This window comes from Pseudopipra pipra, chromosome 11 (genome assembly GCF_036250125.1).
Source record: "Pseudopipra pipra isolate bDixPip1 chromosome 11, bDixPip1.hap1, whole genome shotgun sequence".
Classification (NCBI taxonomy): Eukaryota; Metazoa; Chordata; class Aves; order Passeriformes; family Pipridae; genus Pseudopipra; species Pseudopipra pipra.
Genome location: NC_087559.1, coordinates 15,545,402 through 15,559,216, shown reverse-complemented (window position 1 = coordinate 15,559,216; position 13,815 = coordinate 15,545,402). Strand labels below are relative to the sequence as shown.

Here is a 13,815-nt window from a genome sequence, read left to right as displayed (position 1 = left end):
AGATATAAGACCCAGCAGCAGTTGTGAACTAAAACTTCACAAAGGCTGATTTCTTTCCTGCACTCCCACTTTACAGGACTTGAACTCAGGAAGAGAGAAAACCACAGACTCTGTGTCTGCTCAGCCTGACCGGGACATCGTTTAAGAACCAGCCAAAACCCAAAAGCACTGTGATGTGTGACTGGGGGCCATGAAGAGCTCAGGCAAGAGAGCAAATCCCAAGGCAGTCACCCACTTCCCAGCACTGGCTGGCTCAGAGAGAGGCTCCCTGGCCTCTGGGATATTGGTCCTGGGCACTGAAGAGCTCATGCAGAATTAGCCCCTGAAATAGGTGTTAGCTCTGTCAACTGGACAAGCTTTCTCTTATGGTGGAAGACCCAAGTGGCATTTATTACATACCATTCAGGTTTGTAGGAGATCCTTCCTGGGGCAAATTAAATACCTTTCCTTCTTCTTCTCCCTGACTTTTTTATTTTTTTTAAAAAAAAGGGGAAAAAAAGCTGAAGCATGCTCTGCTGTTACATGCAAAAGCCAAAGCAAGGATACGAGCATTACCTCAGGACCCAGATGTGAATTTTAAGTCATTTCACTGCAGCAGAAAAACTGATAAGAGAAAAGTGGCTCACAGCCAGCAGGACTTATACCTGCACAAACAACACCCAGTGGATTTCTAGTCCATCACCATAACTGCTCCAAGCAGTGTATGCCAATTCATAGGGAACAGGGAACACAGACCTGAAATGCTGGATTTGCTTTTCTTCTTCATTAGTGCTGATTTTAACTTTCTCTTGCAAGTAAATGGGCAAGTTCCACTACTGGCAGCTGAAGACATTGTTTGTTGCCAAGAAGAAAAACTGATGTTCCCTTGCTATAGGCTTTATATTCAAAGCAGAAGGAAGAACATGGTTCAAGACTGCTGATGCAGCTGGCTGCTATTAAAGAAAAAAAGTCTCCTCTAAGCTGGCTTTGATGCCAAACAAAAGAAACAGGCGAAGGTTTTTCCCCAAATAAAGTATCCTTTCACAAAACAGAGATTCCTCAATGGAAAAATATGTAGGTAAAAATCCTGGTGGGGGCAGCTTTCTGAAAAGCTGTTTTTAGGTCTTCTTTTAGTATAAACTACAAATCCATTTCCATGATGCTGTCCCATGGTGTGGAGCATGGAAACCATAAAGGTGCAGTTCCCACAGGTGAGACCACCTTCCTAAGAAGTGCATTGCGACACAGAGAGGTGAAACACAAAGCAAGTACATTTGAATGATAGAATATCCTGAGTTGGAAGGGACCCACAAGGACCATCGAGTCCAATTCTGAGCCCTGTGCAGGACACCCCACAGAACAATCCCACCATGTCCCCAAGAGTGTTGGCCAAGCACTTCTTGAACTCTGTCAGGCTTGGGGCTGTGACCACTTCCCTTGATAGCCTGTTCGAGTGCCCACCCACCCTCTGGGTTAAAAACCTTTTCCTAATACCCAACCTAAACCTCCACTGACATAGCTTCATACCATTCACTTGGGTCCTATCACTGGTCACCAGAGAGTTTGCACCAAGCACTTCTTTGTGCCCAGATTTGCTTGGATGAAGGGATGAAGGGTTGCCTTTTTCCTAGGAGCTCTGCTCCCATCCCATGCTACCATGCAGTCACTGCACTAGGTTACTTTCAGCAATAGGGAACACTGACTTCAAAATTGGCTTCCCAGCTCTTAAGCCAATACAAAATCCTGTACTTTTACATTTAATGGGTATAAAACATTCAGGTTCCATTCTGGTCTCAAATGCATATGAATTCCTTCATGTATTCAAGCCTAAACTAACCCAGCTCCAATTCCTGAAAATATTAAAGGATGCACTTAATTTAAAACATGTGAGCAGTCTCAGTGAGGTCAATGGGATTATGCTTGAATATAGCTGCTTTCTAAGAGCCCCCAGCCACGTCTCTGCCCCCTACACCCCACGACAAGGGCCAGGAAAACTCACTAACAGCCAACTTTGCTGCAGAAGTGCTTTGTCCAGGAGGAAAAAAGGTAACAGGAAAGAGAGCAGCGAAGCCATTTGCCCCAACATCAAAAGCAAGTCACTAATGCAGCCAAGACAAGTACCAATGATCCAGGGTCCAACAGCTCCAGTGATGAGAGGGAACCATACATGGGGCTTTCACATCATAGCGTGCCACGAGAACTTTAGCCACAGCAGTGTTTTAACTGCCCACCTCCCCAAAAGAGTCTTAAGAGCAATTAAAGGCAAGTGAGGCCTGATTAGATTATTGTAACAGCCTCCTCCAAATAAATACAAGCTAAAAATAGCACCAGAGGACAGAGATCACATCTCGCCAAGAATCGGGTAAGCCGCCCTCGCTGTAGGCACGTAAAACCAGGCCAGACAGATGTTTATGCTGGGTGATTTAGCACATCTGAATTTGTCAAATTGTTTGATAACTTCATGCTCAAGAACGTTTCTTTCTTCGTTACAGAAACATCCCGGTTTCCAGTAAAAAAGTGTTGCTGGCACCAGAATTCCCCACATGCTGCTTTCTGCAGAAATCGGAGGAGTTCATCGCTTGCAAAGAAAAGCTGTGGATGGGTGGCGGTTTTCAATGAGCTTCTGGTGGGTCTCCCCTTCCCTTCTTCCACCCCTTACAATGTGGTGGCTGCGCCCATGCAACATGGACAAGCTGGATCCTTTCTTTCCCCAGGCTCCTGGCTGCAAAGCAAATATGCAATGCCAGGGCAGTGCTATTCTTCCACTGCTGGTGCTCTGCAGGGAGACAGGATTCGATTTACCCAAGAAGCTCTGTCGCTGTGTTTCAACTCTACAGGGACACTCCTTAATCTGCACAAGGAATCCAAAGGGCTTGAAACAATGAGAGAAAAGGAAATCATTGTTTTGAGACACGTACTGAAATATCATTGTGTGGATGTGCTTAACAGATGGGGAATGCAGTGGCCAAATTCAGGCTCCCCTGGGTTAGTTCATCAGAACTGGGCTGCCCCGTCCTTTCTTTGGGTAGAAAAATAGGAGGGGGAAGATGTGCAAAAGTTTCCTTGACTGCATGGAGAAATGACAGTACCTGGGGGGTCCAGAGCATTGAAGACCCCACCTATGTCAGGGTGATGCAGCCAGGGATTTTGCAGGGCTTGGACAGGAAGGGTGCTTTGTGCATGGTCATATTTCTGCACTATTCAAAGAGTTCAGAAACCTCAGGGGGGAAATGTTTGCCTTAAAAAAGGTAGTAAAAGACCGAAAATGCCGATGCTGTATCCATTTTATGCACTGGCCAACAGTGGCTCTTGGCTTGCCAGGCCTTGAAGTCTCAGGGCTGGGACATTCCCAGCATGTAGGGGAACAAAGCTGCCACTGGAGGCAGTGAGGCAAATTCGGTGAGGGCTGGATGCCTGGGCCCCTCTGGCTGCTGCTGTCAGACCCAGCCTGGTGCCTGTACTTTTGTATAGGAGAGAAGGAGGTCTGCACACCCCATTAGCCCTTCCAGACTTGCCACCCTGCACTCACTGGTAGGAACATGGTGCCAGAGCATCACTGCTACACTCAGCATTGCTTCTGGTGGAGAGTCCATGGAAGTGTCCTCAGAAGTATTTGATCTGGATCAGAAGCGTGGATAGAGAAGTCCTGAGCTTCTTCACTTTCAGCCCTTTTACTCCCACCACACAGAGGGCTCAGGCTGTGAGAACAGGATTCCTTACAGGTACAAATAAAAAGTATGTCCCATCAGCTAACAGGTCCAAGATCCGACCAGAATTAATCCAAGAAAACCCCAAAACATATACAGTGTGGACACCAAGTCCTTCAATAAATACTTCACTCTCCAGATCTATCCCTATGGCACTGTTGTCTCTGCTCATGCAGATGCCACCCGAGCTACAGCGAGGTTGCTCAGTGCACCCTTTGTTTCCCATCCTGGGGTGCCACATCCATCTGAGCCCACTGTACAAAACAAGCTGCCTTTAGTGACTGCCACAGGACAGGATTGTGAGTGCAGACAACTGTAAGACTACAGGCCTGTTTTTAAGGGCACTCTACTTCATGTTTCAAGGGCACACATTGGCTCTGCAGGGAGCCCCCCAACTCTGAGGTCAGACGGCGCAACTTCCATCTGCTTTGCAGAAACAAATCCACACATAGCCAGTCACCACTGGAGGAAAGAGCAAGCATGGTCCTGCCACCACAGGGTAATCATCCCAAAGATCTGTGCTGGTCCCCACCAGCCTCCTGGCAAAGACTGTGGACAGCTCTGCAAAGGGCACACACATACCCCACAGCCCTTTGTGGTGACACATCCGGCATCAGTACACCCAAATTACTGCACTTGCAGGTGTCCTTCAGTACCAAAACCCATCTCACTGCCTCCTTACAATCTCAGGAGCAGAAAACCCCACTGACATACATGGGGACCAAATGGGGTACCCAGCTAGCAGGACTCACAGTCAGCGGCAGATATTTGGGTCCCCCTCTCATAGATGCTGCACAGCCAGGACTGGCAGACAGATTTAGGGCAAGGGCTCCCATCAGTCCTGCTGGGAGCTGGGGACCTAAAATTCTGCCATGGGGAGCTCTGAAAACACCAGCCCAGGTTCATTTCAGGAGCGGGGCTTGGGATTCCCTCCTCCTCCCTCTCTCCTTCCCTTCAGCAACACAATGTCGCTCTTTCTCTGTTTCCGAAAGGGGGTCTTGCGGGGCTCTCTGCATCAGAGATCAGGGGCTGTTTTGAAAGGAGGAACCCACAATTTGACCCCTGCTCTATTGAGAGACCTTTTGTGCCTCTGCAAAGCTCCCAGCTCTGCATCGGCCCCGCGGCCAGCGGAGGGAAACGCTGCAGGAAGCAGGGATTTATTCTGCTGCCGACAATCGGGAGCAGCAGTGTCCTCTGGTGCCTTCATTGTCCAAAGGTGTTTGAGTGTAAAGCTCACACATAATAGCGACTTTCCAGTGATGCCTGTTGAAAAAGCCCTTTGGAGCTCGCCAGCCCTGGCGGGAATGCAAGACCTCAGGTGTCCGGGCTGATCTTCCAACCAAATTCATTTACTTAACAGCCAACTCCGGTTGCTCCTTATAGTTAAAAGAAAGCCCCCAAACAAAGGCTCAGCAGCCGTGTGCTCCTCAGCTATTCAGTGCTGCCGGTGTGGCAAGCAGGTGTCTGGGGGTCTGCGTTCCCACTCCAGTCTGAAGAGGTTGGAGTAAGGTACTGCCTTTTGAAATGTCCACTCAGAAAGAAAGGAGGAGGCAGCACACCGGAGCTCTGCAGGCTGGGAGCAGGCGAAGGGCTCAGCTAATTCATGGCATGGGATGGCCAAATGCTGCAAAAGGCATTCCCATGGAAACTTCTGCGAATATGGAAATTAATCCTTATAAGTGGGTTTTACACCTTCCCCCCCCCCCCCCAAACTGCTTGGGGAGTGTGCATCTTTCACTGAACATCTACATACTCCCTGCCGATAAACAGGCATTTGCAATGGAAACAGGTTGGACAGCAGGAGGTATTTCTTCACAGAAGGGGTTGTTAAATATTGGAGTGAACTGCCCAAAGAGGTGGGGGAGTCACCATCCCTGGAGGTGTTCAAAAAATGAGTGGATGTGGCACTCAGCACCATGGTCTAGTTGACCAGGTGGTGTTTGGTCAAAGGTGGGACTCAGTCTTGGAGGTGTTTTCCAGCCTGATTGATTCTGTGATTTTGATTCTGTCATCAATGGAGGCAGGGGCAGCTCCACTGCCCTGCAATAACAAAAGGAAGCACCCAAGCACCCATCCCATTAGCATTCCACTCTGTCACAAAGGCAGATAAGAATAGGAGTTGCTTGCTTGGTGCAGGAGACTTATAGCCACTTGACTCTGAAAATCCTCACCTGAATTTACAAAAATGTTCTCTGAAGTGCAAACTTGGTTGGGGATGGGGAACCTTGCAAAGGGTAGTTTTCTGTATGAGCAAAAGATAATATTTGTCACATAAGTAACAAACTGTAGCTTGAAATCATCCAAGCACAGGTCAGGGTGCCAGTGCTATCCCAGTTTGGCCCTCATAAATAATATTAATTGGTATTTGTTATGGAGAGGTATTAAAAGAAAGGATGATAAGGAGGTGCTTGTGCTGACACAGGCCAAAAAACTCTGATTTCCCAGGGCTTAATCTCCTCTGGGACACTGCACTAAAGTGCTTGCCAATGGGAGGAGCTGGGGCAGGTGCTCTGAAATTGTGCTTGAACATGATGCTGAGTTGCTTGCTCTGTGATGGTTCTTCAAAAACATACCCTGGCCACATGGAAAACAAGAGTTTGCGTTTGGTTTTGTTTGTTTTTTTAAAATTTCTTCCACCAAAAAATTACAATTTGCTCTCCCTTTTCTCACTCCTCATCCGAGCAGCAAAACTGGGGCTAAAGCACTGGTCCAGCTCAACTGGTTTCTGTGCTGTAGCATCCTCCAAGCATTCAACAAAAACTCTTTGTCCTGCTCTTACTACACACAGAATAGCCAGGCAGTGCCCACATCAGCACTGAATGAGCCCAGCCCCACCACCAGGGTCAGAGAACAGTAGTGCCTTCAGCTCAAAATGGCCCAGACAAATTTCTCAGCATCTCTGGCTTTCAGCTGTACCTCAGGCTCTCAAGCCTCCAAGTCTCACAGCGCACTGGGGCCCTTCAGAGACGCACACTCTCTCTTAACCCAGCTATGTTAAGATAATAGCATCCCCCCACCTCCCTTCTTAATAAAGCTGCCAGTTTTAAAGATGCATCACAGCAATTTCTTAAAAGCTACAGGCCATCAGTGCTGCCTAAGTGCTCTTTACTGGGAGTATGGCACCGGGGGACTGCAAACAATTCACTCGCAAGCTAAAAATATTCCCACCTCATTATATACTCTGGTGGATTACTCAATAATTACGCTTATTAGATCCAAAGGTAATTACCATTTCACGAATCAGGTGTCCCTTTTGTTAATACACAAAGTCAGCCACCTCTCCATTACCTATTGGCCACGCCTCGTGCCTGCAGCCAGCAGGTCCTCTGCACTCAAGCCACCGTGCAAGGAGGGTGCTGGTCCTCCCAGGAGTCAACTAAATGCCTCCTCCTCCTCCTCCCACAGGGGTAAGGCTTCTGTATGCAAGTCACAGTCAAACTCACACAGAACCAATGTGACTGCCAGGAGAGGGAGGCTCCCCTCCTCTGCCCAAGCCATCTGGCTCTAGAGCAGGGACTCTTGCCAGAGAGGCACTGACTGCACTGAGCGCTTCATACCACGAGTGGTGCCTTCAGTGTGACACAGATACAGCACAGTGGCAGCTCTGGGCGTGTGTGACAACCACTGTCCATGCTGGAGTGACAAGGGGCCTCTGCACACCTGCCCTCATCATGAGATCCCATCAGAACCACGTCACCACAACTTCTTCACAAGCCTGAACACCTTCAGGAGCTACATGCAGCAGCCAGCTGGTGGCCTGCAGTTGGATTTAGGCTGTGAATAAAGTGTTTCTTTTACAAACAGTGGCCAGGCAAAGCCAGTCTAGCTTCCTACGTGTTTACTGCCATGGCCATGCCAGAGCTGCCCCACTCGCTACCAGCCAAACCAGCCTACAGGGAAGGAAAGAGCCACACCAGGTCTTTACAACCCCTCTTCCAGGAGAGCCGTAGTTTCCAGCCAGCCCATACTGATCAGGAGCAGGATATCTGGCCATGGCCTTAAAGGCCTTGGAACATTTTTACTCCCAGGGGCACCAGCTCGGAGCTTCATCCACCCTCCCAGGCAGAGCCATCAGTTCAGTGCCTGCTTTTACTTTGGTTCTCCTGTTTCTAAGAGCAGATAGAGAGAAAAGGCTGCCATGCTGCCAGCAGAAAATATGCAGGAATGAGAGGTCAGCAGTACAGTCCCCTCGAAATCCCAAAGACATGTTAAAGGCTTTATTGTTTGGCATCTAATACTGGGGGCTGCTTTGTCTCTTCTCTCTGCATTTAAAGCTACACTCACTTCTGGGTTTTTGTCCAAGTCTGACCAGTTACCAAAAGGCATTTTTATTCTCTTCACAGTCATTTCTGGGAATTGTAATTAATTTATGTTAATTTGAAGAGGAAAGGCATAGCGATGAACTTTTCAACTAACCCAGAGATAAATGGTAATATATTAAAAACATACTGGTGACAAAAAGATAAGACACATAAGTTATGATCTTTCCACCATAAAGTGATGCTTATTTAAAGAAGTAAATTATTTTGAGTAGTTTCAACCCTTTCAAATAATCTAACTCAAAACAATAGTCCATTTTTTTTTATCTGAGCTTAAAGGCATTAGGATTGTTCCTTCCAATCCAGATCATCTTCAGTTCAGTGTTACTGGCAAACCAGAAGCAAGAAATTCCCTTAACAACTCCAGACTGGCTGTGTTATAATTAGGTATGGGAGATACTGAAGGGCTGGGCTGGATGCAGATGAGAAGGAAGGAAAGAAATTCAGTAGGATTTTACTTTCCACTCCTGTTGCCTGTCTGAGATGCTTTTTGCATTTTTCTTTCAAAACAAAAATCTGTTTTCATAAAATAATATATTTTTGGTTTTGGCAAAAGCTATTTATTGCTCAAAAAACATTTGGAGAGAATACTTTGATGTGCTGAAGTGGTGAACATCGAATCACAGAATTGTTAAGTTTGGCAAAGACCTCTAAGATCATTCAACCACTGACCCAACACTGCCAGGTCCACCAGTAAACCATGTCCCCAGGTGCCACATCTACACATCTTTTAAATCCCTCCAGGGATGGTGACTCTACCACTTCCCCTGGGCAGCCTGTTCCAATGTTGACAACCCTTTTGGTGAAGAAACTTTTCCTAATATCCAACCTAAACCTCCTCTGGCACAGCTTGAGGCCATTTCCTCTTGTCCTATCACTTGATCTTGGGAGAAGAGACCAATACCCATCTCGCTCCTTTCAGGAATTTCTCACTTCCAGCTTGATGTCCCTTTCTATTTTTTCCAAGCATGACATGCCTGTTTGGGGTTGAAGAGGTGTAGAGGAAGAACCAGGACAACTCTTACTTTCCTTTCTAAAAAGTTCTTCTGTTCCTGATTCAGATGGAGAAGAGGGTCAGATAGAGAATGGGGTTGACACATGAACCAGATTTAAAAGCTGGTGAAACACAAGTAAAAAACCCCAAACATTTATAAAGTCACAATTCTGCCACCCTGAGCCTGAACTAGGAGCTGGCTACAGTCTTGCCCTTAGTCCAAAACCACCCTAACGCTAATTGGATACTTTTGATGGTGTTGCAGCTGCAGTCCCAAATTTCAAAAAGGCACAAATGAAGAACAAGTACTCAAACACACCAAAGCAAAACGACTTTGTGCAGTGACTGGATGGATACAGAGAATGATGGAGAGCATGGCCTGAGCTACAGCTCGTTTACTGCAGGGAAAGTGAGAAGAAAAGCCCTGGGACGAAAAGTGCTGTACAGCAGGAAAAACTCAATTTCACAACCAATCTACCTCTCCTTCCCTGGTAATAACAAGGCATCCATCAGCTACTTTAAATCGTACTTTATAGAGTAAAAGCTAAAATACTGACAGAATGCATGGGAAATGGAGGCAGAGCAAGTGGGACAGCTACTGAATCAGCTGCACTGGGAAGGAACGGCACCAGTTGCCTCCAAAAAACATCCCAATCCAGGGATGGAGCAACGCCCTCATTAACCACCAGGCACCAATGCCACCCCTGTGGCAGCTACAGATAATCCGCAGCATTTAAGGATGATTACAGGTTTGGGCTGCACAGGTAAGTCAATTCAGCAGAAAGCACATCTTAATTTTCCCTAAACCAGGTGCATTGGGGATTGCTCAGGCACACATGCACTATTTCAGCCCAGAAACTGAATGACAAAGCTGAAGTTGATAGGGAAAAAACTCTGGAGAAATTGCTGGCAAATTATCATGAAGAACATTATCAAACAACAAGGCAAATTCCCTTCCAAAGAGGAAGATGTGCTGCTTGTGCTGGTATCTCCTCAGGGATATGACTTAAACCCCGCTGCACTGAGAGGAAGGGCTCAGGGCTGGAATTTCAAGGCTCTCTTCACACAGTTGTCAGGGGGGAACAGCTAACAGCAGTGCTTTCTGTGCCCTCACTCCAAAATCTAATTACCTTGTGCAAATGGAAAATTACCTGAGATATCAGGCAGGTGTTTAAGAAGGGACTGGGATCCTCAGAGGAGGAGTTAGGTGTACAGAGCCAACATCCTCCCAGTGGAAAGCCCAGCAAAGCATGGCCAGGTTGAGTTCAGGTTCATGAATGCTCCCTGATGTTTGTGGGATCGTTCTAGACTTGTCAGCCTCGGCAATCATGGAAGCAGGTCCCCAGGACATCAGCAGCTTTGCTGTAAGCAGGAATTATTCACATTCTTACCCCCTGTACCTAATGACCAAATCCAGCTCTTGCTGCCCCCTTTCCCAGTTGTGTTTCTGCTGCTTTCCCAGCCATCTCTTTCCATAAGCTTTGGAGATGCTCAACACCTTCCCCAGCTCCTCACCCTGGCAAACATGATGGACGTTCGTCAAGAAACTCAAAAGCTCTTACCAATCACCCTACAAATTGAGTTTGAGTCCCCTAATCAAGATAAAACACCGTGAGAAGCCAATTGGGACTGGACTGTCAGTGTTGACCCTCCAAGCCAGTTCATCCTCTCTATCTGTTCATCACTCAGTTTCTACCAACCTTCAGCAGAGGTTTTTCAAAGAGCCCTGAAGGACCCTGATGACCACCAACACTTTCACCACCATTAGTTCACTGCCCTTTCCCACTTCATTTTCCACAGCTCTACGTGGATCTGTCACATTTCATTGCAAGGGAGGCATATTATATTTATTCAAGATCTTATATTATAGTATTAATTATACATTTGTATAATACATGATAAATAAATAAATAATATAGTTAATGGTATTAATATATTAGTAATGGAATATTTATTTCTTTAGGTTTATTCTGGTGCAATGGAGGGGCAAACCCACAGCATCAAGATGTTAGATACTTTCCTAGAACCAAGGCAATAGGCAGCAGCACCACAGGGTTTAGAAAAGAGGCTCCCAGGGTTTCATGTTCAATCCACAGGGCTTCTGAATGCTCTGCTGCTGCTGGGGAGGGACGAGGGAACAGGAATTATTCCCTCAACGACTCTGGGTTGTTGCAGCCTGGCTCCCTCGGTGGAAGAGCTGCAGAGTCATTTAGGTAAAGGATTTACAGTTTCTTCCACAGGGGAAAAGGAAAAGCTGCCCAGAAGCAGCAGCTTCTGCCTGTAGCGAGGCAAGTGCAGGGCCAGGACTCAGACCACTGTGCAGGGATCAGGCAGGTGCCAGGGAGCTCTGGTCAGTGCAGAACTGCAGCACATGCAGTGTGGCATCCTGACCATGGCCAGCTTTCAGGCTCCTTCTTGTTCCCACCTCCAACCTGTTCTTTAATGCAGAGCATTAGAAGCGAGGAAAGCCTCACTGCCAACAGGGACAGGGCAAAACTCCTGCCTGCACCACGACAGCCGAATTGTTAAGCTGAAGAACACACAAGACAAGTGTTTCATAACGCTACAACTGTGGTTGCAGAGCCCAAGCAGGCAGATGCAGGGTTCCCTACAAGGCCAACCAAAGCTCCTGTTTGCTTCTGTGAGCCTTCTGAGGTTCAAAGATCTTAAATAAACACGGCAGCAATTGACAGCCTATCCCTGGCTCCACCAGCAGCCCTCTGTGGAAAGCAGAGGCTTGTAAAGAAGGTACTGAGCTCCAGCTGGCAGACACCGCCCCAACTCAAGTACATTTGTAGGGAAGGCTGAGGGCAACACGGCTGGCTTCTCTGCTTGGGAAATAGAGTAGCTTTCCCTACCTCTTGGGATGCACCAGCAGCGGAATTTTGGGTCTTCAACCTGCAGCCTGAAGATGAATGGGGTACTCCTGCAGCCAGAGACCCAGGACCAGTGTGAAGGCAGGATGTCCACGGGGACAGATATTTATTTGGGTTCCCTTAAGAGTATTGCAGTGGCAATAATGATGAGCCAGCAACTTAAATTAGGACATAAAAAGGCTTTTCTTAGAAGAAATGGGATGCTGTTTTTAGAGCATGTAGAACAGCCACTGCAAACAGCAAGAATTTCTCCACAACCATAAAACCTCACAAAACCCCCAAAACCACAGGCAGGAAATTAAAGAGAATTCAGAGGAGAAACAACACCAAACGATTACATCTCTGTAGGGATTGTGCTGGGAAAAGCTGAAAAAGAACAAAGACCTTGATCTTTCAGACTCTGGGCCCGTGCTCAGCTTTGGCAGGAGCTGTTGAAGGCAGAGGTTCAGCTGCTGCCGGGTGAGACAGGGCACCAGGGACCACCACCAGCAACGGGAGGGGAGACAACAGGACCCATGAGACCCCCTTTATTTCTGGCTTACTCTTCATTAATTCCAAAACTGGAATCGAGTCCAAATGAGCTGAAGCCACAGGCTTATTACACTTGCTTGCATTTTTTTCCCCTTAACTTTCTTTTTCTTTTTCTCCAACGCAGCTCTGTAGTACGGTTTTTATTTTAGCTAATGAATCCCTGCCCACACATGCGAGAGACTCCAAAACACCCACAGACCAGAGGCAGGGGAAGGAAATGCCGGAATTGTTTGCTGAAATCTGGCAGAGGCTATTTTTCGCGAGGGGCCAGGGGAACACAGTGTTCTCCAGAGATCCTGAGAAGGGTGAGGTCAGAGACTGGCTTCTGCCACAAGGCCTCAGCACTGGGAGGCTTTTTTGTCTTTTGCAATTACATAATGTCTTTTCCATGCCTTAAGTTGGTTGCTTCCAGATTGCTGGAGAGAGCTCTGAAACGACACACTCCACAGCTTAAAAAAAATAAAAAATACCAAAAAACCGCACAGCACACTTCTGCTCATATAAAACTGCAAAACCTCGTTTCCTGCCACAGTCCTGTATTGTAACAGATGGAGGAAGGGGGGGGGGGAAGGGTTTTTTTTTCCTCTTTCATTTTCCATATTATCCATGTGTTGGCAACACACTGCTGTCACAGAGTGGTGGAAAGTTCATTTACGGGAAACCTTCCGAAACTGGAGCAGCTCATAAAACTTTTAATGCAGACCTGGTTAAAAAATAATGACATGAGACCTGAACATTTTTAGGTTCAGTTGGGGAATGCATTTTCGGTCTACTTCTACAGTTTGAGCAAATGATGATATTAATAACTATTTTAATAAAAGAAGGAAAGAAGGAAGGAAAAGAAGGAAAGGAGGAAAGAAAGGAAAGAAAAAAAGGAGGAAAGAAAAAGAGAGAAAGAGAGAGAAGGAGAAAGAAAGAAGAGAGAAAGAGAAGAAAGAAAGAGAAGAAAGAGAGAGAGAAAGAGAGAAAGAAAGAAAGAGAGAAAGAGAGAGAGAAAGAAAGAAAGAAAGAAGGAGAGAGAGAAAGGAAGGAAGGAAGGATTCAGTGAGAGTTCAAGAAGTGTGAAGCTCCCTGGGTCCTGTGATCCTGGCAGGTGATGGGAAGGGCCTAAACTACGTTGCCTAAGTCCTTTATACACTCTTACCTATGGATGAACTTCTTAGCAAGGCCTTTAAGTAACACTGACCAAAAATAAAGTAGCTATGAGGCAGCCTGGAAGCTTTCAGGAATGAAAAATGGCACTTTCTAATTTTTGACTACAGGCAGAAGATGAAGGTGGTTTGGATGATGGGGTAGAACCACAGGCACCCACGGACTGAGGAGCCCTGCATTAAATTGCAAGCTACGCCTCCAGCTGGCCACAGCCTGGGGAAAACCACTCATATCCGGATCCACAAAATTACTTTGGC

The 13,815-nt window shown here is 46.8% G+C and overlaps 1 long non-coding RNA gene across 1 annotated transcript in view; it reads right to left on the bottom strand.

Annotated features, from left to right (window-relative positions):
* The window catches only part of LOC135420382 (uncharacterized), a 249,349-nt gene that overhangs the window by 55,952 nt on the left and 179,582 nt on the right, over positions 1-13,815 (bottom strand). The gene's annotated exons all lie outside the window — the stretch shown is intronic.